Consider the following 24,248-nt stretch of genomic DNA (forward strand, 5'->3'; position numbering starts at 1 on the left):
CCTGGCACCCCCTACACTAATTTTTAAATTTTTTGTAGAGACAGGGTTTCACCATGTTGCCCAAGCTGGTCTCATACCCCTGCCTTGGATGCCCAAAGTGCTGAGATTACAACCGTGAGGCACTGCGGCCAGCCTCTTCCCCTTTTTTTCAGCACACCAGTCTTATTGCCTTAAGTCCCGCCCTTGTAACCTCATTTAACCATAATTACCTCTTTAAAGAGGGCCAATCTCCAACTACATTCACATTGGGAGTTAGGGCTTCAAAATATAAATTTTAAGGCCATCGTTCAGTTCCTCTGAGCTTTGACTTTATCATCATTATAAGGAGAATTGAAACCAACTTGCGAATTTTATTGGAACCTAAAAAGTAACATCTCAGCCCTCTACCATGCCACTAATTGGCTAATTGAGCCAGTGGAGACAGTGGGCTATGGCAGAAAAAGCTGTGTCCTCAGGGCCGAAGAGGACGGCTTTCAGCTTGGACGACAGCACCAAAGTCCTGTTATTTCTCTGGCCAAGGAGGTTATTATGAGGATCAAAAGAGAAAAAGCATTTGAAAGTATGTTAAAATTATAAAGCACTATAAAAAGCAAGCCATTATTACTATTGCTTTTCTTGTCCTTAGGATGCAATCTCAGCTAAGCCATGTAGTTATTAATTTTGTCACTCACTGCCACCTCGAGTGCTTGCTTCACTTACACCATTTGCCACTGAATTAGTAATGATTTGGCTTTTCTGCGAGTGGCAGAAAACCCCAGCTAACAGTTGTTTAACAAGATGACAAATTGAAGCATAAGCAATCTGCTCGCAGAAGTTTTCAGGAACCAGTCCTTATGGTCCGATGTGGTGGCATCAGCATTCCCAGCATCCAGGATGCAAGAAGGGACAATGAAATTAGCCGGGTGTGGCGGCAGGCACCTATAGTCCCAGCTACTCAGGAGGCTGAGGCAGGATAAAGGCGTGAACCTGGGAGGTGGAGCCTGCAGTGAGCCGAGATCGCGCCACTGCACCCCAGCCTGGGTGACAGAGCGAGACTCCATCTCAAAAAAAAAGAAGGGACAATGAGGAAGAGAGAAGAGATGGGTTGTGAGCCACATGGACTTTGCACCCATCCATCCTATTGGTCAGAACTCAGCCATATGGCCACACATGGCTGCCAGGGAGGTCAGCGAATATAATATTTACTCTGGGTGCCTGTGTGCTCCAATAAATATATATAGATATATTTTTTGAGACAGTGTTTCACTCTGTCACCCGGGCTGAAGTGCAGTGGTGTGATCTCGGCTCACTGCAACCTCTGCCTCTCCTGGGTTCAAGTGATTCACCTGCCTCAGCCTCCTAACTGGGATTACAAGCATGCGCCACCATGCCTGGTTAATTTTTTGTATTTTTAGCAGAGATGGGGTTTCGCCATGTTGGCCAGGCTGGTCTCGAACTCCTGACCTAAAGTGATCTACCTTCCTCGGCCTCCCAAAGTTCTGGGATTACAGGCGTGAGCCACCGTGCCCAGCTGCCACTAAAATTTTATTACTGGGAACAATGAGAAAAATATTTCTGGAAACTAAGGAGTCTCTGCTCCTGAAATACTCTGGGCTTTGGCAGTTACATGAATCAATCAACAAGAAGATGTTGAATAAGGCAAGAAATAGAGTAGGAAATACTTTGATGGGTATAGTTCCATATTTAAAAAACTGATTTTTAATATCTTATTTCAGAGTTTACAGGTTCCAAGTTGAGCTGAAACAGATAAATGAGTGCATATCACTATGAAGGTATTACTGTGATAGAATAAAAGAGGAGTTTTGGAAACCATCAACTCAGTTCTGCAGGAAGCCTCCTAAATCAGCTTCTCCCCCGATTAACTCAGGTGTCCCGTGTTTTGAAATTTGTACCTGTGGGATTAGAATTTGTGGACATGGTTGAGTGATGGCACAGAGAGGCCAATGTCATTGACAGATGGCTTTTATCTGAGAGATTTCCTGAGAGAAGGGGGCATACCCTGCCACACAGGGCCACAGGAGAAGCTCCAGGTTTTGGTCAGGAGATGGAAGTGGGAGTGAGGGGAAAGCCGAAGCCAGGGCATGTACTGGAGTTTCCTCGAGAAAGGCCAGGCCAGGCAGAGTCAACAGCTTAGGGTTGGATATCTTAAATAATTCCAGAGGGTTTGGGTCTGTAGCAGTGACCTCTAGTTGCCTGGTCCTGAGGCAGAAGAAAAGGGTCTGGAGTCAGGCAACCCAAGGCCGATTAATGCTGACTGCCTAGAACTAAATCAAAAGGAAAACCCCAACTTTCCACACCTAAGTAACAAATGCACCAGAGACTACTGCAAACCCCTCCCCCTTTTCTGCTGGGCAGATGGAAAATTCAAAGTATCAGATGTGGCCGGGCATTCACACCTGTAATCCCAGCACTCTGGGAGGCCAAGACAGGCAGATCATGTGAGGTCAGGAGTTGGAGACCAGCCTGGCCAACATGGTGAAACGCCGTCTCTACCAAAAATACAAAAATTAGCCGGGCGTGGTGGCAGGCGCCTGTAATCCCAGCTACTCAGGAGGCTGAGGCAGGAGAATCGCTTGAACCCGGGAGGCAGACGTTGCAGTGAGCCGAGATAGCGCCATTGCACTCCAGTCTGGGGGACAAGAGCGAGACTTCTGTCTAAAAAAAAAAAAAAAAGGATTAATACAACCAGAGCTAGATCACATGGTACTTCCATTGCCAAGTACAGTGCTTCATCATCAACCAACAAAGATTAATGGCTTCTCTGTCCAGAGCAGTAATTTCCAAACTGTTTTTTAGGCAGGGAGACAGCATTGTATGACTAAGAAAATAGGCTTTACCAGGAGTGGTGACTCATGCCTGTAATCACAGCTACCGGGAGGCTGATGCACGCTTGGGCTCAGGAGTTCGAGACCAGCCTGAGCAACACAGGGAGATCCCATCTAAAAGAAAAGAAAGAAATTAAAAGAAAAGAAAACCGGCTTTGGAGTCAGGCCTGAGCTTAGTTCTGCTTGCAATCATGTGACTTGAGGAAAAATAAATACAGATTGAGCATCCCTTATCTCAAATGCTTGAAACCAGAAATGTCTCAGGTTTTAGAGATTTTTTTGGATTTTAGAATATTTCCATTATACCACTTGAGCATCATTAATCCAAAATACAAAATGCTCCAATGAGCATTTCCTTTGAGCATTGTCAGTCTCAAAAAGTTTCAAATTTTAGAGCATTTCAAATTTCCGATCTTCGGATTAGGAATATCCAACTTGTACTATCTCTAAAGCTCGACTTCTTTACTGTAGAATGGGCAGAGTAGTAATATCTACATAGAACAACTGTGAGAATTAGATGAGATAATTTGTGTCCCCGCCCCCGGCACTGGGGGGCCTGTGTGTTGTCATGGATCTCTGCTGCATTGGTCAAGCCATCTCTTCCTAGAACCTCTCCTAGAAAGTTACACCTCAAAATTGATTAGACTTTGCATCCACAGAAGACTGCCTCCATCCTAACTGGGCAACTCCATTTTAACAATTGGACTCAAAGTTTGAACTTACTCACTATATGACTTCGTCTATCAAGTGTAATTTTTTTTTAATGTACTTCATCTATCAAGTGTAATTTTTTTTTTTTTTTTTTTAGACAGAGTCTCACTCTTGTTACCCAGGCTGAGTGCAATGGTGTGATCTTGACTCACTGCAACCTCTGCCTACCAGGATCAAGCTATTCTCCTGCCTCAGCCTCCTGAGTAGTTGGGATTACAGGTGCCCGCCACCATGCCTGGCTAATTTTTGTATTTTTAGTAGAGGTAGGGTTTCACCATGTTGGCCAGGCTGGTCTCGAACTCCTGACCTCAGGTGATCTGCCTGCTTCAGCCTCCCAAAGTGCTGGGATTACACGTGTGAGCTGTGTCCAGCCTCTATGAGATTTTTATTTTTCCCCGTTTAGCATTTTGATAAAGAAAAAAACTTTGTATGGCAATAAGCTGTGTGATTCATGAAATCATACTTTTCACCATCTCTTTATTTTAACCATATGAAACAGTTGTTACTGTTGATATTATTATTAATTTTGAGACAGGGTCTTGCTCTGTCATGCAGGCTGGAGTACAGTGGTGCGATCACAGCTCACTGCAGCCTCAACCTCCTGGACTCAAGCAATCCTCTCACCTCAGCCTCCCATGTAACTGGGACCACAGGCATGTGCCACCACACCTGGCTAATGTTTTTTATTTTTTCGTAGGGATGAGGTCTTGCTATGTTGCCCAGGTTGGTATTATTGATATTATTATTATTAGTAGTAGCAGTAGCATGTTTACACAATGACCTAAAAGTATGTGAAAATGGATCATTTATTTATTCAGCCCTTATTATTTGATAGCCTCTTGGCACCAGAGATACATAAGTGAAAACACAGAGGTTCCTGTTGGCATGCAGTTCACATCTGATATGGTTTGGCTGTGTCCCCACCCTAATCTCATCTTGAATTCCCACGTGTTGTGGGAGGGACCTGGTGGGAGGTAATTGAGTCATGGGGGCAACTCTTCCCCTGCTGTTCTTGTGATAGTGATTAAGTCTCACGAGATCGATGGTTTTATAAAGAGGAGTTCCCCTGCACAAGCTCTCTTTTCCTGCTGTCATCCATGTAAGGCATGACTTGCTCCTCCTTGCCTTCCAACATGATTCCCCAGCCACGTGGAACTGTAAGTCCATTAAACTTCTTTGTTTTGTAAATTGCCCAGTCTCAGGTATGCCTTTATCAGCAGCGTGAAAACAGACTAATACAACATCCTAGTCGGGGAGACAGTAAATAAACACATGGGTAAGTAAAATGGGATTAGGGCTGTGTGCAGTGGTGCACACCTGTAGTCCCAGCTACTCGGAAAATCTCTTGAGCCTAGGAGTTTGAGGCCAGCCAGGGGAACATAGTGAGATGCCTGTCTCAAAAACAAAAACAAAACAGAAAAAAAGCAGCTCTTTGCAGTATTATGTACTCATGCTCTTAAACAGAATATTCCTGAAAGTCCACTTCAGCTGAATTAGGCCTATTCCTGGGAAAACTACTTAATCACCTTCTTTGCCACTAAGGCCAAAAGCTCCAAGTCAGACTGCAATAAAGACTGGTTTGATCAGAGGACTCTTGAGTTTATTTTTCTCCTGAACTGAGGTTCTTTGGCAGAAGACTTGGGAAACTCTCATACCTCACAGGCTGGGAATTTCTGAGCTCAGAGCCTTGGGAAAACATAAAGAAGCACGGTTGGCCATTGAGAGCTTAAAGGGATACCTCTGGAGACCTTCATAATGCTACAAGTGTGTACGTCTCCCCTCTAGCAAAGCAGTTCCCTATAAAATGTCATTATGCGTTGGCTGGAACAGTTGCTGAAATGTCATTTAGCAGAGTTTTTTTTTGTTGTTGTTGTTGTTATTTTATTTTTTATTTTTTGGACAAGGTCTCTCTTTGTCATTCAGGCTGGAGTGCAGTGGCATGAACACAGCTTCCTGGCTCAAACAAATCACCCACCTCAGTCTCCCAAGTAGCTGAGATTACAGGCACATGCCACCAGGCCAGGCTAATTTTTTTTTTTGTAGGTAGGGGCCTTGCTATGTTGCCTGGGCTGGTCTTGAACTTCTGAGCTCAAGCTATCCTCACGCCTCAGCCTGCCAAAGTGCTGCGATTACAGACGTGAGCCCCTGCTCCTGGCAAGGGTCAAATTCATGGCTTGGCGAAGTTGAAATTAAAAAACCTCGACGCTTACATTTGAACTGCGGATGAAAAGTTAAACCAGCAATGCCAAACTGCCAAGAACATAGCTGGTGTATTAATTACCTATTGCTGCGGAAGAAGTGACTCCAAAACATTGTAGCTTAAAACAAAACTAAAGTCCTTTATTACCTGTCTTGGTTTCTGTGGGTTAGGAATTCAGAGAGGGTACAGCAGGGGTAACTGACCTCTGCTCCACGATGTCTGGGCCTCCGTGGGAAGACTTGAAGAGTGTGGGCTGAAATCATCTGAAGCCCTGTTCACTCCCATGTCTGGGGTTCATCACATGGAGCTGCTGGCTGGGGGCCCAAGGACGTTGGTCAGAACATCCACACAGAGTCTCTCCAAGTGGGCTTCCTCACAATGTGGTGGTTAGGTTCAAAGGGCAAGCATCTGGAGAGAGGAAAAGATAGAGAACCAGGTGATACTATAACCGTTCGGTTACTGGCGGAGGGTGTCCAGGTTCTTGGCGTTTTGAACAGAGAACTGGACAAAACACACAAAGCAAGGAAAGAATGAAGCAACAAAAGCAAATGAAAACAAAAGCACACTCCACAAGGTGGGAACCGGCTCAGCATAGGGGCTCAAGAGCCCCTTTACGGAATTTTTTGGGGTTTAAATACCCTCTAAAGGTTTTCCATTGGTTCCTTGTGAAAGGTGACAACGTGCTAGCAGCCCTTGCTTGCTCTCGGCGTCTCCTCGGCCTCAGCGTCCATTCTGGCCGTGCTCGAGGAGCCCTTCAGCCTGCCACTGCACTGTGGGAACCCCTCTCTGGCCTGGCTGAGGCGGGAGCCGGCTCCCTCTGCTTGTGGGGAGGTGTGGGAGGGAGAGGCACAGGCGGGAGCCGGGGCTGCGCGTGGTGCTCCAGGGCCAGCATGAGTTCCGGGTGGGCGCGGGCTCCGCAGGCCCCACAGGCTGGCGCTGCCGGCCCCAGGCAGTGAGGGGCTTAGCACCCTGGCCGTGAGGGGCTTAGCATCAGGGCCAGCAGCTGCAGAGGGTGCGCGGGGTCCCCCAGCACTGCCGGTCCTACCACACCGCCCTGGAATTCTCCACCGGACTCACCCACCTCCCCCAGGGGCAGTGCTCCATGTCTAGCTAATCTAGTGGGGACTTGCAGAACTTTTTTGTCTAGCTAGAGGATTGTAAATGCACCAATCAGCACTCTGTGTCTAGCTTAGGGTTTGTAAACGCACCAATCAGCACCCTGTCAAAACAGGCCAATCAGCTCTCTGTAAAATGGGCCAATCAGCTCTCTGTAAAGTGGACCAATCAGCAGGATGTGGGTGGGGCCAGATAAGGGAATAAAAGCAGGCTGCAAGAGCGTGCAGTGGCAATTGCTTGGGTCCCCTTGTGCAGTGTCTAAGTTTTGTTATTTTGCTCTTTGCAATAAATCTTGCTGCTGCACACTCTTTGAGGCTTTGCTGGCCCTGGGAATGGTAACACTCACTGCGAAGGTCTGCAGCTTCACTCCTGAAGCCAGCAAGACCACCCACTGGAAGGAATGAACAACTCCAGATGCACTGCCTTTAAAAGCTGTAACACCCACGATGAAGGTCTGCAGCTTCATTCGTGAAGTCAGCTAGACCACGAACCCCCCAGAAGGAGCAAACTCTGGACACATTTGAACATCTGAAGGAACAAACTCCGGACATATCATCTTTAAGAACCGTAACACTCACCGCGAGGGTCCACGGCTTCATTCTTGAAGTCAGCGAGACCAAGAACTCACGGATTATTTCAGACATACTTGGTTACACCCTATGTATACGAAGTAGTGGCCCACGGTCAGGCTGATTGGTTGCAAAAAGCAACCAATCAGAGGTACTTTTGATTTTCCATCTATCACACCGAAAAAAGGGCAGGGTTTGCAAAGGGAGTAGCCTCCTGTCTTTTCATTACTTAGGTGTGGAAAGTTGGGGTTTTCCTTTTGATTTAGTTCTAGGAAGTCAGTGTGAATCTGTCTTAGTTTCCCTTTGTCTAAACCCTATTTTCCTCCCTCATGGTTACTACCTAACCTCAGAAATCAGGGAGCATCACTGCATCACATCTGCTGTGTTCCCTTAGAGCAGTCACTGCTCAGATACAAGCAGTGGGGGAACCTGGATTTCCTTTCCCTGGAAAGGGTGTCATTCCCACTGTAGGAAGGGCGTGTGAGGTGGGATAAATATGTAGGTGTGGCTACCTTTAAAAAATATAATCTGCTGGGTGAAGTGGCTCACACTTTGTAACCCCAGCACTTTGGGAGGCCAAGGCCGGCGGATCACCTGAGGTCGGGAGTTTGAGACCAGCTTGACCAACATGGGGAAATCCCGTCTCTACTAAAACTACAAAATTAGCCAGGCGTGGCGGCACATGCCTGTAATCCCGGCTACGTGGGAGGCTGAGGCAGGAGAATCGCTTGAACCCAGGAGGCAGAGGTTGCAGTGAGCCGAGATTGTGCCATTGCACTCCAGCCTGGGTAAGAAGAGCGAAACTTCGTCTCAGAAAAAAAAAAAAAAGGAATGTAATCTGCCACAGATGGTACTCAACAAATACTGGGTAAGTGTGAATTCCAAATACGTGGTCTCAAACACCTGGCCTCAAAATTATAATCTAGCCAATAAAATGAAACATACAGTCATTTAACTCTTTTGCTAAATGGCACCTAAGATCAGCTAGTTACTAAGCTGTTGTTTCTCACCAGTGGTATTGAAAGGTAGTCTAGCTAGGCCACTGGACTTACCTTTTTTTTTTTTTTTTTTTGAGATGGAGTCTCGCTCTGTCGCCCAGGCCCAGGCTGGAGTGCAGTGGCGCAATCTCGGCTCACTGCAAGCTCCGCCTCCCGGGTTCACGCAATTCTCCTGCCTCAGCCTCTCCGAGTAGCTGGGACTACAGGCGCCCACCATCATGCCCGGCTAATTTTTTTTTTTTTGTATTTTTAGTAGAGACGGGGTTTCACCGTGGTCTGGATCTCCTGACCTCGGGATCCGCCCGCCTCGGCCTCCCAAAGTGCTGGGATTACAAGCGTGAGCCACCGCGCCTGGCCGGCCACTGGACCTTCACAACAATCAATAAGCATTTGTCAGTCAGGCATGGTGGCTCACACCTGTAATCCCAGCTTTTTGGAGGCTGAGGCTGGAGGGTGGCTGGAGCCCAAGAGTTTGGGACCAGCCTGGGCAACATACTGAGACCCCATCTCCACAAGAAATAAAAAAATTAGCTGGGCGTGGTGGTGCATGCCTGTAGTACCAGCTACTCAGGAGGCTGAGGTGGAAGGATTGCTTGAGCCCCAGAAGTCTAGGTTGCAGCAAGCTGTGATTACACCACTGTATTCCAGCCTGGGTGACAGAGCAAGACCCTGTCTCAAAAAAACAAACAATTTTTTATCCCCTGGTTAAAAAAAATTTCATATCCCCTGGATTCCCATGTGCACACACAAGTGAGACGTGTTCTCTGCTAACTCCACTGGCTGCGGGTCTGTAACCCTTTAGTATGCATTTGGAGAAGTATAAGCTATAGCCACACTGACTTAGTTTCATGTTCTAGCTCAGCTCCTACCAATTGTGTGATCAAGTAAACTAATCTCTCAAGACTTGTATTTCCTCTTATCAAATGGGGTGATTGACCCAGTGAAGGCAAATTATCCAAAAACTTGGATATAAGCTGAAAGGACTCCTGCATATCTTTCAATATCATGCCGGAACATAGCTAGCCCAGAGCCTGCCCAAGGATTATTTAATACTGGGAGATTTCAATATCATACTGGAGCATATCTAGCCCAGAGCCCGCCCAAGGATTATTTAATATTGGGAGATACACTTTTGTTTTCTTGCTATTTACTAATGACGAAGGCTCAGATTCTCTCAAGTTACATGTTAACTAGTAGATTTCCAAGAGTATCCAAGATAACTCGGAAGGTTACCGTTCTATTGCCTGTTAGTACATTAACCAGTTTTGCCTGTGATTTAGAAAATTTATTCTTGGCTGGGCGTGGTGGCTCATGCCTGTAATCCCAGCACTTTGTGAGGCTGAGGCAGGCGGATCACCTGAGCCTAGGAGTTCAAGACCAGCCTGGCCAATATGGTGAAACCCCGTCTCTACTAAAAATACAAAAATTAGCTGGGTGTGGTGGCACACATCTGTAGTCCCAGCTACTCAGGAGGCTGAGGCAGGAGAATCGCTTGAACCCAGGAGGTGGAGGTTGCAGTGAGCCAAGATTGTGCCACTGCACTCCAGCCTGGACGACAGAGCAAGACTGTCTCAAAAAAAAAAGCTTATTTTTGGCTGCCTTTCCTGTCTGACTACATAGACCTCTGTTCTTTGAATTCTCCCTTGAACTAGTTTTACATCCTCCTGGCACCCTTGTGAATTAGTTACATACATAATTGACATGTGTTCATTCTACATTTGTATGAGAGTCAGGCTTTTATCTTTTTGAAAATTATACTTTCATAGCCCAAAGCCCTATGTATCATGGGGGGGGAAAGTAATTAGTGTCACAGAATTCACTGGAGGAAGAGATCTGAAGAGGTCCAAGAAGACTTTCCAGAAAGGATTTTTGTGTGTTTTTTCTGTTTTTGTTTTTGTTTTGAGACAGGGTCTCACTCTGTCACCCAGGCTGGAGTGCAGTGGCACAATAATTGGAGGTCACTGCAGCCTTGACCTCCTAGGCTCAGGTAATACTCCTGCCTCAGCCTCCCAAGAAGCCAGGACCACAGGTGAGCACCACCATGCCTGGCTAATATTTTTGGATTTTCTGAAGAGAAAGGGTTTTGCCATGTTTCCCAGGCTGGTTTCAAACTCCTGGGCTCAAAGTGATCTGCCCGCCTTGGCCTCCTAAAGTGCTGGGATTACAGGTGTGAGCCACTGTGCCCAGCCTAGAAAAGATTTTCTATAGAAGTCTTTCTAGAAAGAATCTTTTTTTTTTTTTGAGACGGGGTTTTGCTCTTGTTGCCCAGGTTGGAGTGCAATGGTGCGATCTCGGCTCACTGCAACCTCCACCTCCCAGGTTCAAGCGATTCTCCTGCTTCAGGCTTCCCAAGTAGCTGGGATTATAGGCATGTGCCACCAAGCCTGGCTAATTTTGTGTGTTTAGTAGAGATGGGGTTTCTCTGTGTGGGTCAGGCTGGTCTCAAACTCCCGACCTCAGGCGATTCGCCCACCTCGGCCTCCCAAAGTGCTGGGATTACAGGCGTGAGCCACCGCGCCCGGCCTAGAAAGAATCTTGATGGTTGTGGGAGATAGTTTCAGAAGCGGGGAGGGCCTTTGAGGGCTGGGAGGGCATTTGTGCAGAAAAGGGGCCAAAGAACTGGGGAAAGTAAATTGAACCAGCCAGAAAGCCACGGCCTGGAGAGGATAAGTCATATTTTGAAACTAACCACATGAAAAACCAGTAGATAACCTCCCAGCTTCATCAATTGTAAGTTATTAAGATGAAAACCAGTAGTTGCTGTATATTTAAATTATATTCATTTTTGTTTTATTCTTTTTTTGTTTGCTTTTTCAACATAGAGGCAGAAGAAATATGGTTGCTTCAATTTACAGTTAAGTTTCGCCTGCATCCACACCAGCCAGCATGGGTGGCCTTTCATGGGTTTCGTTTAGAAAGGAAATGAAATAGTACTCTTGGTCATAAAGGTTTTATTATTTTCCTGGGCTCTGCAGAGCAACTCAAGAGAGGAAAGCCCGTGTCAATGCAGGAGGGCTTTGGATTACCAGCTAGACTTGTAACATACATTAAAAAAAAGTCTTTTCCTGGCTTCGAAATGTTCCTTTAGAACTCGTGGATTTTTTATTCTATAAATTAAAGAATGACCAACTATGATACTTGGAATCAGCCAAGCCAATCCATTGCAGAAATCCGTGGTATAGGAAGGCTGTCTGACAATAGTCCTCCCACCTCCTTTTTCACCCTCCTTAGTTGTGCTGCAGGCATCTCTACTATTGCCCACTGCCTTAAAAAAAAAAATGTGGCCAGGCCCAGTGGCTCACGCCTATAATCCCAGCACTTTGAGAGGCCGAGGTGGGCAGATCACCTGAGATCAGGAGTTTGAGACCAGCCTGGCCAACATGGCAAAACGCCCGTCTCTACTAAAAGTGCAAAAATTAGCTGGGCATGGTGGCGCACGCTTGTCATCCCAGCTACTCTGGAGGCTGAGGCAAAATAATCGCTTGAACCTGGGAGGCGGAGGTTACAGTGAGCCGAGATGTCGCTACTGAACACCAGCCTAGACAACAGAGCAAGACTCTGTCTCAAAAAAACAAAAAACAAAAAAAAACAACGACTGAAATGAAACTCTGTACCCATCAAACGATAATTCCCCACTGCCTCCTACTCAAGTCCCTGGCAACCACCATTCCACTCTTTGATTCTATGAATTTGACTATTTTATCATAGATACCACATACAAGTGCAATCGTGCACTCTTTGTCTTTCTGTGTCTGGCTTATTTCACTTAGCGTCATGTCTCCCAGGTTCATCAATGTTGGAGCATGTGTCGGAATTTCCTTCCTTTTTAAGGCTGAATGTTCCATTGTATGTACGCACTACATTTTGTTCATTCATGAATGGAAGAAACAAGGGGCGCTTGAGTTGCTTCTATCCTTTGGCTATTGTGAGTAGTACTACTATGAACATAGGAGTACAAAGATTGGCACATTACTTTTTCAACACTTAAAAAAATGATAGACACAGTCTGAAGACTGAAATATGTTTATTACTTTTCAGTTTCACCAGGGACTTTTGGAAATATCTTTGTCCAGGTCTAATCCTAATCAAGATTTCTACCCATTTTCTTTTTCTTTTTATTTTTTGAGACAAAGTCTTGCTCTGTCGCCCAGGCTGGAGTGTAGTAGCACAATCTTGGCTCACTGCAACCTCTGCCTCCTGGGTTCAAGTGATTCTCGTGAGCCAGCCTCTCTAGTAGCTGGGATTATAGGCATGTGCAACCAGGCCTGGCTAATTTTTTGTATTCTTATTAGAGATGGGCTTTCGCCAGTTTGGCCAGGTTGGTTTTGAACTCCTGGCCTCATGCGATCCCCCCACCTTGGCCTCCCAAAGTGCTGGGATTCCAGGCATGAACTATTGCACCCAGCCTCTACCCATTTTCATGAAGAGCAAAGTCATAGCTGTGATCAGCATCTCAATATAACACTTTTATTTACCCAGATCCAATATGTATGGTTATAAATTACTGAGTGATTTGGGGGGCAGCATTTGCAGTCTGGCCATCATATTTCTCAACTTCCCTCTCCCCTTGCTGGTGTCAGACTCAGCCCCTGATCACAAGAGGTAGGCACGTGGTCGGCCGGGCGCGGTGGCTCACGCTTGTAATCCCAGCACTTTGGGAGGCCGAGGCGGCCGGATCACGAGGTCAGGAGATTGAGACCACGGTGAAACCCCGTCTCTATTAAAAATACAAAAAATTAGCCGGGCGTTGCGGCGGGCGCCTGTAGTCCCAGCTACTCGGAGAGGCTGAGGCAGGAGAATGGCGTGAACCCAGGAGGCAGAGCTTGCAGCGAGCCGAGATCGCGCCACTGCACTCCAGCCTGGGCGACAGAGCGAGACTCCGTCTCAATAAATAAATAAATAAATAAATAGCCGGGCGCGGTGGCTCACGCCTGTAATCCCAGCACTTTGGGAGGCCGAGGCGGGCGAATCACGAGGTCAGGAGATCGAGACCACGGTGAAACCCTGTCTCTACTAAAAATACAAGAAAAATTAGCCGGGCGTGGTGGCGGGCGCTTGTAGTCCCAGCTACTCGAGAGGCTGAGGCAGGAGAATGGCGTGAACCCGGGAGGCGGAGCTTGCAGTGAGCCAAGATTGCGCCACTGCACTCCAGCCTGGGCGACAGAGCGAGACTCCGTCTCAAAAAAATAAAAAAATAAATAAATAAATAAACAAATAAATAAATAATAATAAAAAAAAGAGGTAGGCACGTGGTCAAGCTAATGCAATCAGATTACTTTTCCTGGGAATTTGAATAAATCATTAGATAGCAAGATCCCCAACAGAAGTTTCTTACAGGCCTCTGCCACTATGGTTCCCAGACCTGTCCTGGTTCCTGCTTTTAATTTTGTGAGCTTCTCAGTGTCACTGAAATAACCTTTTTTGGCTTACATTCATGAGTCAATTTCTATTGCTTTCTATCACAGAACTTCAACTGATACAATTCAAAGGGTGATGCTCAAATTTCTTCAAGAAATATAGGAGGCCGGGCACGGTGGCTCACGCCTGTAATCCCAACACTTTGGAAAGCCGAGGCAGGTGGATCATTTGAGGTCAGGAGTTCAAGACCAGGCTGGCCAACATTGTGAACCACCGCCTCTACTAAAAATACAAAAATTAGCCTGGTAGGGTGGCATGTGCCTGTAATTCTAGCCACTCGGCTGGCTGAGGCAGGAGAATTGCTTGAACCCGGGAGGTGGAGGTTGCAGTGAGCCAAGATCGTACCACTGCACTCTAGCCTAGGCGACAGAGCAAGACTTCATCTCAAAAAACAAAAATATATATATATATATATGTGTGTGTGTGTATATATATGTATATATGTGTGTGTGTATATACATGTGTGTTTATATGTATATATATATGTGTGTATATGTGTGTGTGTGTGTGTATATATATATATATATATATATGAATATCTGGCCAGGCATGGTGTCTCATGCCTGTAATCCTAGCACTTTGGGAGGCTGAGGCAGGTGGATCGCCCGAGGTCAGGAGTTCGAGACCAGGCTGGCCAACATGGTGAAACCCCAGCTCTACTAAAAATACCAAAATTTGTCAGGCATGGTGGCACATGCCTGTAGTTCCAGATACTTGGGAGGCTGAGGCTGAGGCTGAGGCTACTCAGGAGGCAACCTCTGCTACCCGCTTGAACGCAGGTAGCAGAAGTTGCACCGAGCCGAGATCATGCCAGTTCACTCTAGCCTGGGTGAAAGAGTGAAACTCTGCCTCAAAAAAAAAAAAAAAAAAAAGAAATATAAACATATCGTAACACTCGTTTGACATAAAAATGATCTATTTTATGATGGTCCATTTCTCTCAGCACATCCTGACAGCTATTTTAAAAACATGTCATGCCAGAAGATCTGTTCTGTTTCCGTCTGTATCTCCATGTATCTGTCTTTGTGTCTGTCTGTTGTCTCTCTCTCAGAGGAGGAGGAGAAAGGAGAATTCAAGAAGGAAGGAGAAGAGAGACATAGAGTGGAATCCTCAATCGTATATAAACGTGGAAACGTCCAAATGGTGTCTATTTTTGCTCTAAAGCAAAACACTTTTTTGTACAAGAGGATGTTTCTTTTTATTTATTTTTTCAGAGACAAGGTCTGGCTCTGTCACCCAGGCTGGAGTACTGTGGTACAATCATAACTCACTGCAGCCTCAAACTTCTGGGCTCAAGCAGTCCTCCCAAGTAGTTGAGACTACAGGAGGGAACCACCACATCCAGCTGATTTTTTTTTTTTTTTTTACTTTTTATTTATTTATTTATTTATTTATTTATTTATTTATTTATTTTGTAGAGATGGGGTCTCTACACTCTGTGTCACCCAGGCTGGTCTCAAACTCCTGGGCTCAAGCGATCCTCTGGCCTTGGCCTCCCAAAGCATTAGGATTACAGGCATGAGCAACTGTGCCCATCTGAAGAGTGTGTTTCTAATTTAGTGCTTGATTTACTGTCTTCAGCTTCTGGCATAGCCTCAAAGCTCAGATTCACTTGAGGCCGGGGGAGATGGTTCATGCTTGTAATCCCAGCACTTTGGGAGGCCAAGGCAAGCAGGTGACTTGAGGCCAGGAGTTTGAGACCAGCCTGGCCAACAGAGTGAAACTCTGTCTATACTAAAAATACAAAAATTAGCTGGGCATGGTGGCGGGTGCCTGTAGTCCCAGCTACTCGGGAGGCTGTGGCAGAATTGCTTGAACCCGGGAGGTGGAGTTTGCAATGAGCCGAGATCGTGCCACTGCTCTCCAGCCTGGGTGACAGAGCGAGACCCTGTCTCTCACACACACAAAAACAAATAAATATTCATTTGAGCTGGAAAGTTATTCCCATCAGAGGAAGAATAATTGCGTTTGCATTTTCCATTCTTTGCTTTTGTGTTTTCTTGAGGAAATTCTTCCAGAGTCAGACATTCTCCATGTTCTCTAAAAACTTCTCTTGTTTGAGCCAGAGCTCTGTGAGCTGCTTCTCTTAAAGAGCTGCTCGTGGACGATCTGCCACAAAGAGTTTTAAAATGTGGTGTTGGTCTCTTTTTTCTGAACCACATCAAAGAGCACAGATTATTTCCTTTCTGAGAACAAAACTCTTTAATGACAAGAAAGAACAAGAAACTGAGCCGCCAACCAGCCCTATCAGGAAAGACACTGTAACCGTAACAATGAATGACAAATGATCCACTTCTGCAATCTCTTGTCACTTTTTGAAATTTAAACCAAACACAGTAATCATGTCTTCACATATGTGTCTCTAAAATAAAATCACACCTTGTCACTCTAAAAACTTTTTATAAACCTGGATTAATAATTTAATCCTATCATCAGGTGGGATAATCCTTACCTGTTCCTCGTTTTGGAGGGCAGATAGAACATGATAATTGGAGTTTGCATGATCCATAATTAATGTCTCTGTGTAATCAGGACTTGCAAACTCTGATTGTTCATATCTGATTTGTCATGAAAAAAAATTAAACCTCATAGCACAATTTAATAATGTCTATCAAATGTTTATCATGGAAGATTTAGCAAAATTACAAGTAGTTAACTAAATAGCGAACTTATAAATATTTAGCAAAATTACAAGTGATCTTATTATTTCACTCAGCAATGGTATTTGTAGGACTTTAACAGCTGTACATACATATGTGCAAAACAATAGATATAAAAGGTGATTTGTTTCAGCATTTCTTGTGAGAGCAAAATATTGAAAATTATCAGGCCAGGTGTGGTGGCTCACTCCTGTAATCCCAGCACTTTGGGAGGCCAAGGCGGGCAGATCATGAGGTCAGGAGTTCAAGAGCAGCCTGGCCAACATAGTGAAACCCCGTCTCTACTAAAAAAAAAAAAAAAAATTAGGCCGGGCACGGTGGCTCACGCTTGTAATCCCAGCACTTTGGGAAGCCGAGGCGGCCGGATCACGAGGTCAGGAGATCGAGACCATGGTGAAACCCCGTCTCTACTAAAAATACAAAAAATTAGCCGGGCGTGGTGGCAGGCGCCTGTAGTCCCAGCTACCCGGAGAGGCTGAGGCAGGAGAATGGCATGAACCCGGGAGGCGGAGCTTGCAGTGAGCCGAGATCTCGCCACTGCACTCCAGCCTGGGCGACAGAGTGAGACTCCGTCTCAAAAAAAAAAAAAATTAGCCGGGCATGGTGGTGCATGCCTGTAGTCCCAGCTACTCGGGAGGCTGAGGCAGGAGAATCGCTTGAATTCGGGAGGTGGACTTTCCAGTGAGCCGAGATTGTGCCACTGCACTCCAGCTTGGGCAAGAGAGTGAGACTTCATCTCAGAAAAAAAGAGAACTATCTGATGTCCATAAATGCCTTCATACTCTAACATCTGGTGGAATACTATGCAGCTATTAAAAAGAGAGCACTCAGGCCAGGCGCGGTGGCTCACGCTTGTAATCCCAGCACTTTGGGAGGCCGAGGCGGGCGGATCACGAGGTCAGGAGATCGAGACCACGGTGAAACCCCGTCTCTACTAAAAAATACAAAAAAAAAATTATCCGGGCGTGGTGGCGGGTGCCTGTAGTCCCAGCTACTCGGAGAGGCTGAGGCAGGAGAATGGCGTGAACCCGGGAGGCGGAGCTTGCAGTGAGCCGAGATTGCGCCACTGCACTCCAGCCTGGGCGACAGAGTGAGACTCCATCTCAAAGATAAATAAATAAATAAATAAATAATACAAATAAAAAGAGAGCACTCATATATTCCTATGCAAGGATCTATAAGACATATTGTTAGAAAAACAAAAACAAAACAAAAATACAAGCTGCAGAACTGTTTATATGCAGTAGTTCTTGACTTTGGATGCACGTTAGAAATACTAGGGAGGAGCCAGGCTGTCAGGCTGGAGTGCGGTAGTGTGATCATAGTTCACTGCAGTGTCAAACTCCAGGACCCAAGCGATCCTCCTACCTCAGCCTCTGGAGTAGCTGGAACTACAGGTGTGTACCACCATGCTCAGCTAATTTATTTATGTATTTACTTTGTAGAGAAGGGGTCTTGCTTTGTTGCCCAAGCTGGTCTGCCTCCCAGAATGCTGACATTACAGGTGTGAGCCACCATGCTCAGCCCTAAAAAGAAATTATTTTTAAATCATTTTTTCAGGAAGACCCATCTTTCTGTTTAGCCTAGAAATGGAGCTACAGCATTCTGGACTGTGGGAGAGATAAGAAAGGCAATACTTCTTTTTTTGTTGTTTTTTTTTTGGTTTAAGACAGTCTCGCTCTGTCGCCCAGGCTGGAGTGCAGTGGCACGATCTCTGCTCACTGCAACTTCTGCCTTCCAGGTTCCAGCAATTCTGCCACAGCCTCCTGAGTAGCTGGGACTACAGGCGCCCGCCACCATGCCCAGCTAATTTTTGTATTTTTAGTAGAGATGGGGTTTCACCATATTGGCCAGGCTGGTCTCAAACTCCTGAACTTCTGATCCTCCCACCTCGGCCTCCCAAAGTGCTGGGATTACAGGTGTGAGCCACCGTGCTCGGCAACAAAGGTAATACTTCTTTTGAATTATTCAAAGTAAAATACTTGTCCGTCCATCCATCCATCCATCTGTATGTATGCAGTACAAAAGAGATGTGTACGGAATTTTTTTTGTGTTGTTTTGTTTTGTTTTGTTTTGAGACAGGGTCTCGCTCTGTCGCCAGGTTGGAGTGCAGTGGCACCATCTAGGCTCACTGCAGCCTCCGTCTCCTGGGTTTAACGAGGAGGGGATTCTCCTGCCTCAGCTTCCCCAGTAGCTGGGACTACAGGCACGTACCACCATGCCCAGCTAATTTTTGTATTTTTTATTAGAGACAGGGTTTCGCCATTTTGGCCAGGCTGATCTTGAACTCCTGGCCTCAAGTGATACACCAGCCTCGGCCTCCCAACATGCTGGGATTGATTCCAGGCGTGAGCCACTGCACCCAGCCTCATTTTGCTTTCTTAAATACTTGGAATTCCCTGCACCAAGAAGATGAAAAAATGAAAAACTCATGGATGGGAAATTTCTTTTTTTTTTTTTTTTTTTGAGACGGAGTCTCGCTCTGTCGCCCAGGCTGGAGTGCAGTGGCACAATCTCCGCTCACTGCAAGCTCTGCCTCCTGGGCTCACGCCATTCTCCTGCCTCAGGCTCCGGAGTAGCTGGGACTATAGGCGCCCGCCACCACGCCCAGAGAATTTTTTGTATTTTTAGTGGAGACGGGGGTTTCACCGTGTTAGCCAGGATGGTCTCGATCTCCTCACCTCGTGATCCGCCCGCCTCGGCCTCCCAAAGTGCTGGGATTACAGGCCTGAGCCACCGCGCCTGGCCGGGAAATTTCAAACTTACTGACACCTTGTGTTTTCCTCCCAGAGACAGGTACAAGAGGGTGTGACTGTGGGAAGCGACACACCAACAATAGGCGAGGGGCCCAGGTTGTTTCTTCTGTGAAGGTACCGGCCTGTGGCCTGTTAGGAACCCGCAGCACAGCAGGAGGTGAGCGGCTGGTGAGCCAGCATTGTTGCCTGAGCTCCGCCTCCTGTCAGATCAGCGGCAGCATTAGATTCTCATAGGAGCAGGAATCCTATTGTGAACTGCGCATGTGAGGGATCTAGGTTGCGTGCTCTGTGTGGGAATCTAATGCCTGATGATCTGAGGTGGAGCAGTTTCATCTTCCCCACCTCTGGTCCATGGAAAAATTGTCTTCCATGAAACCGGTCCCTGGTCCCCAAAAGGTTGGGGACTGCTGCCCTAATTCATTCACTAGAGTTTCACATGCTGACACGATCTCTGTGTTCATAACTATGAATTACATTAAATTTATCATTGGCTCCAGTACAATTTCCTCTTCTCTCTCTTTTTGGTAACTCCCAATTCAGGTGCATCTGCAATGCATTCTCAACAATTCATTTCAATTTAGTAAATGATGGCTGAGTGTCTCCCCATTCAAGGCACTGTGCTAGACACTGGGACAGAAAACTAAATAAGACTTGATCTTGTAGCAGAAGAGACAGCCAGGCAGGTATCTAGAATTTAGTATGTTGAATATGACAGTGTAAGTGCCTATGCTGCCACAGCCTCCTTCTGAGCAAACAGCCGGTTGGTTCCTTATGCAAAGGTCATCCAACGTAGAAACAAATATGCTGAATCCCCTGAGGAGAGAGTGATTAATTTAGGCTAGAGGTCAGTGTGGGACCAACCAAGGTGACGCTGGAATTAATTTGGACTTGAGGAGCATACAGTTTCATAAGGCAGAGAAACATATACTATGAAGAATGAGGTATATTTGTGAGGATTTGGAGCTGTGCCATTCCTTACAGTATTAAAGTCATGAAAAAAAGGCTGGGCGCAGTGGCTCACGCCTGTAATTCCAGTACTTTGGGAGGCCGAGGTGATCACAAGATCAGGAGTTCGAGACCAGCCTGACCAATATGATGAAACCCTGTCTCTGCTAAAAATACAACAAAAATGGCCGGCATGGTGGAAAGTACCTGTAATCCCAGCTACTTGGGAGGCTGAGACAGGAGAATCCTTTGAATCCGGGAGGCAGAGGTTGCAGTGAGCAGAGATTGTGCCATTGCACTCCAGCCTGGGCAACAAGAGCGAAACTCTGTTTAAAAAAAAAAAAAAATGACTATGATTATCATGCATGGGGTTAGGGATGGGGGTGCAGGAGATGAGGTAAATTGGAGGTAGATTGGGGTCGGATTGGGAGGTGAATTTCTGCCTATTCTAATGAAGAGTCATCCGTGCTTTGCAGGCATGGCAGTGGCATTGCAGATGTGTTTTGGAAGAAAATTCAGGAACAGGGAAGGGTTGTAGTTTGTAGCTGTCAGGTGCAATGAGGCAGATTAAAAGCTAGACAATTTAGGCCAGTCGCAGTGGCTCATGCTTGTAATCCCAGCACTTCAGGAGGCTGAGGTGGTCAGAGTACTTGAGTTCTGGAGTTCAAAACTAGCCTGGGCAACATTGTGAAACCCTGTCTCTACTAAAAATGTACAAAAATCAGCTAGGCATAGTGGTGCACGCCCATAGCCCCAGCTACTTGGGAGGCTGAGGTGGGAGGACCACTTGAGCCTGGGAGGCAGAGGTTGCAGTGAGCCGAGATCACGCCACTGCACTCCAGCCTGGATGACAGAGCAAGACCCTGTCTCAAAAAAACAAACAAAAAAAATGGCCGGGCGTGGTGGCTCACGCTTGTAATCCCAGCACTTTGGGAGGCTGAGGCGGGTGGATCACGAGGTCAGGAGATGGAGACCATCCTGGCTAACACAGTGAAACCCCGTCTCTACCAAAAATGCAAAAAAAAATTAGCCGGGCATGGTGGCGGGTGCTTGTAGTCCCAGCCACTCGGGAAGCTGAGGCAGGAGAATGGCGTGAACCCAGGAGGCAGAGGTTGCAGTGAGCCAAGATAGCGCCACTGCACTCCAGCCTGGGTGACAGAGCAAGATTCTGTCTCAAAAAAAAAAAGAATGACCTTCTCTTTTAAGGCTGAACTCTATTCCACTGTATGTATGTTCCACATTGTGTTTCTCCATTGGTCTATCAGTGGACACTTAAGTTGCTTCCACAGTTTAGCTGTTAGAAATGTGGAAGTACAAGTATCTGTTTGAGTCCCTGTATTAGTCCATTTTCACACTGCTGTAAAGATACTGCCTGATATATTACCTGAGACTGGGTAATCTATAAACAAAAGAGGCTTAATTGACTTACAGTTCCCCATGGCTGGGGAAGCCTCAAGAAACTTATGGTCATAGTGGAAGGCAAAGGGCAAGCAGGCACCTTCTTCACAAGGCGGCAGGAGAGAGTGTGAGTCAAGGGAAAGCCCCTTATAATACCATCGAATCTCGTGAGAACTTACTATCATGAGAACAACATGGGGGAAACTGGTTCCATGATCCAATCACCTCCTCCTACCAGGTCCCTCCCTGGACATGTGGGGATTACAATTCAAGGTGAGAGTTGGGTGGGGACCCAGAGCCATGCCATATCAGTGCCTGCTTTCATTTCTTTTGGGAACATACTCTGAAGCATAATTGCTAGATCATATGGTAATTTTAGGGTTAAGTTTTTGAGGAACGTCATTACTGTTTTCTACAGCAATGGCGCCATTTTACGTTCCCACCAGCAACGTACAAGGATTCCAATTTCCCAGCGTCCTCACCAGTTGTTATTTTCTGTTCTGTTTATTTGGATATTAGCCATCCTAATGAGTGACAGTGAAATTTTACTTACATGAAGGAACTCATTCCCCAATGATACCCAAGAAAATAAAGGGGACCATTCTGCAGTTGGCTGAAGTGAGCATTTTCTCATCTGGAGAGGAGTAGCCCAGGGGCTGTCCACTGGAGATAGGGTGGGCACCCTCCACTCCATCTTCCCTTCTTGGAAACTTGGAGAATTTCTTGTGTTATTCTTGGGACTGTGATGTGTATAAATAGAACGGGAGGAGGGAAAAAGAAAAGGTTGAGAGCCAGTTCAGAAAGATGCTTGTAATATATTTTGTTGATCTTACTTTTTCAAACTTGTACAGCTTGATGGCTGTGAGCAAATATTTCCACTAGGAATCTGTTGACATTTCCACCACTCCTCTCTTCTTTTTCTGTCCTGTTTTTTTCTGCCTAGACTTTCACTGTCAATCTTGTCTTAATTTCAGTATGCATTCTGTCCTCATGCATAAATTAGGTATGGTTTTCTGCTCTTTATTCGAAATTGCCTATTTCTTTTTTCTTTTTTTTTTTTTGAGATGGAGTCTCGCTCTGTCACCCAGGCTGGAGTGCAGTGGCTCAATCTCGGCTCACTGCAAGCTCCGCCTCCCGGGTTCATGCCATTCTCCTGCCTCAGCCTCTCCGAGTAGCTGGGACTACAGGCGCCCGCCACCACGGCCGGCTAATTTTTTGTATTTTTTTAGTAGAGACGGGGTTTCACCGTGGTCTCGATCTCCTGACCTCGTGATCCACCCGCCTCGGCCTCCCAAAGTACTGGGATTACAAGCGTGAGCCACCGCGCCCGGCCGAAATTGCCTATTTCTATTGTAAATTACACCAATCATAATTTCCAGTTTACTGCTTTTCTCCAGACATTTTTGCTTTTATTACAAATTCATAAATTAAAAGTCAACTACTCTCACTCCCAAAGATTAAAAAGATAAAAGCCTGTAATTTGGTGGACACTGATCATCAAATATGCATGTTACACAGAAGAACTGGCTTTGCAATGCTGCAGTCCTACTCTTGGGTTGGTGAGGAAGAAGGCATGGTTATAGGGGATCCCGAGCTTTCAGCATCTCAGTAGTGCCAGTACAGCTGGGAATCCAAGACAAAATGTGAATGCAGGCATCATGAGGCAGAATTCGAGCTGTGCGGTAATCAGCCAGATGATCTGCAACACACAGATGCTAGCTTTTTTTTAGATAACCACCAAAATAGAAACACAAATTTTACACTCAAAGAACACTCAGGGCCCTTAGTGGAGGAATAGCTGCATCGTGCCAGTTACGAATTCTGTTGTTTTTGGTGGTCACAATTTACCATAGCCCCACTTAACCATGATTTCACTTTCCACGGTTTCAGTTACCTTCCGTTAACTAAGGTCCAAAAATATTAAGTGAAAAATTCCAGAAATAAGCAATTCATAAGCTTTAAGTTGCACCTGCCATTCTGAGTAGTGTGGTGAAGTCTTGCACCTGTGGCGGGATTCCTCCCTTTGTCCAGCATCTCCATGCCATAGATATCCCTACTCATGAGCCACATTGGAGCCTTCTCAGTTATCAGATCGGCTGTCTCTGTATTGCAGTGCTTGGGTTCAAGTCACTCTTATTTCACTTCATGATGGCCCTATAGAGCAAGAATACTGATGCTGGCCGGGCGTGGTGGCTCACACCTGTAATCCCAGAACTCTGGGAGGCTGAGGTGGGTGGATCACCTGAGGCCAGGAGTTCAAGACAAGTCTGGCCAACATGGTAGAATCCTGTCTCTACTAAAAATAGAAAAATTAGCCAGGGATGGTGGTGCATGCCTATAATCCCAGCTATTTGGGAGGCTGAGGTAGGAGAATCACTTGAGCCTAGAAGGCGGAGGTTGCTATGAGCTGAGATCGTGCCACTGCACTCCAGCTTGGGACAACAGAGTGAGACCCTGTCTCAAAAGAAAAGAATAGAAAAGAAAAATAGTGATGGTGGAAATTTGGATATGCCAAAGAGAAGTTGTAAAGTGCTAGTTTAAGTGAAAAGGTGAAAGTTCTTGACTTAATAAGGAAAGAAAAAAGCCATTGCTGATCTTATATCCATGAAATTGTGAAGAAGGAAAAAGAAATTCATGCTAGTTTTCCTGTTG

At 46.0% G+C, this 24,248-nt stretch overlaps 1 long non-coding RNA gene and 1 other non-coding gene across 2 annotated transcripts; one reads left to right on the forward strand and one right to left on the reverse strand.

Moving 5' to 3' along the window:
• Window positions 1–330: 330 nt before the first annotated feature.
• LOC101177002 lies at window positions 331–22,344 on the reverse strand. The gene is made up of 3 exons (XR_001115599.2): window positions 22,150–22,344; window positions 2,838–2,939; window positions 331–510 (listed from the first exon to the last, which is right to left on the reverse strand). It is a non-coding gene; the product is annotated as an uncharacterized LOC101177002 (long non-coding RNA).
• Window positions 16,267–16,400, forward strand: LOC115834944. Its single transcript, XR_004029929.1, has one exon. It is a non-coding gene; the product is annotated as a U8 small nucleolar RNA (small nucleolar RNA).
• Window positions 22,345–24,248: the final 1,904 nt, after the last annotated feature.

Source organism: Nomascus leucogenys, chromosome 4 (assembly GCF_006542625.1).
Source record: "Nomascus leucogenys isolate Asia chromosome 4, Asia_NLE_v1, whole genome shotgun sequence".
In the NCBI taxonomy this organism is placed as follows: Eukaryota; Metazoa; Chordata; class Mammalia; order Primates; family Hylobatidae; genus Nomascus; species Nomascus leucogenys.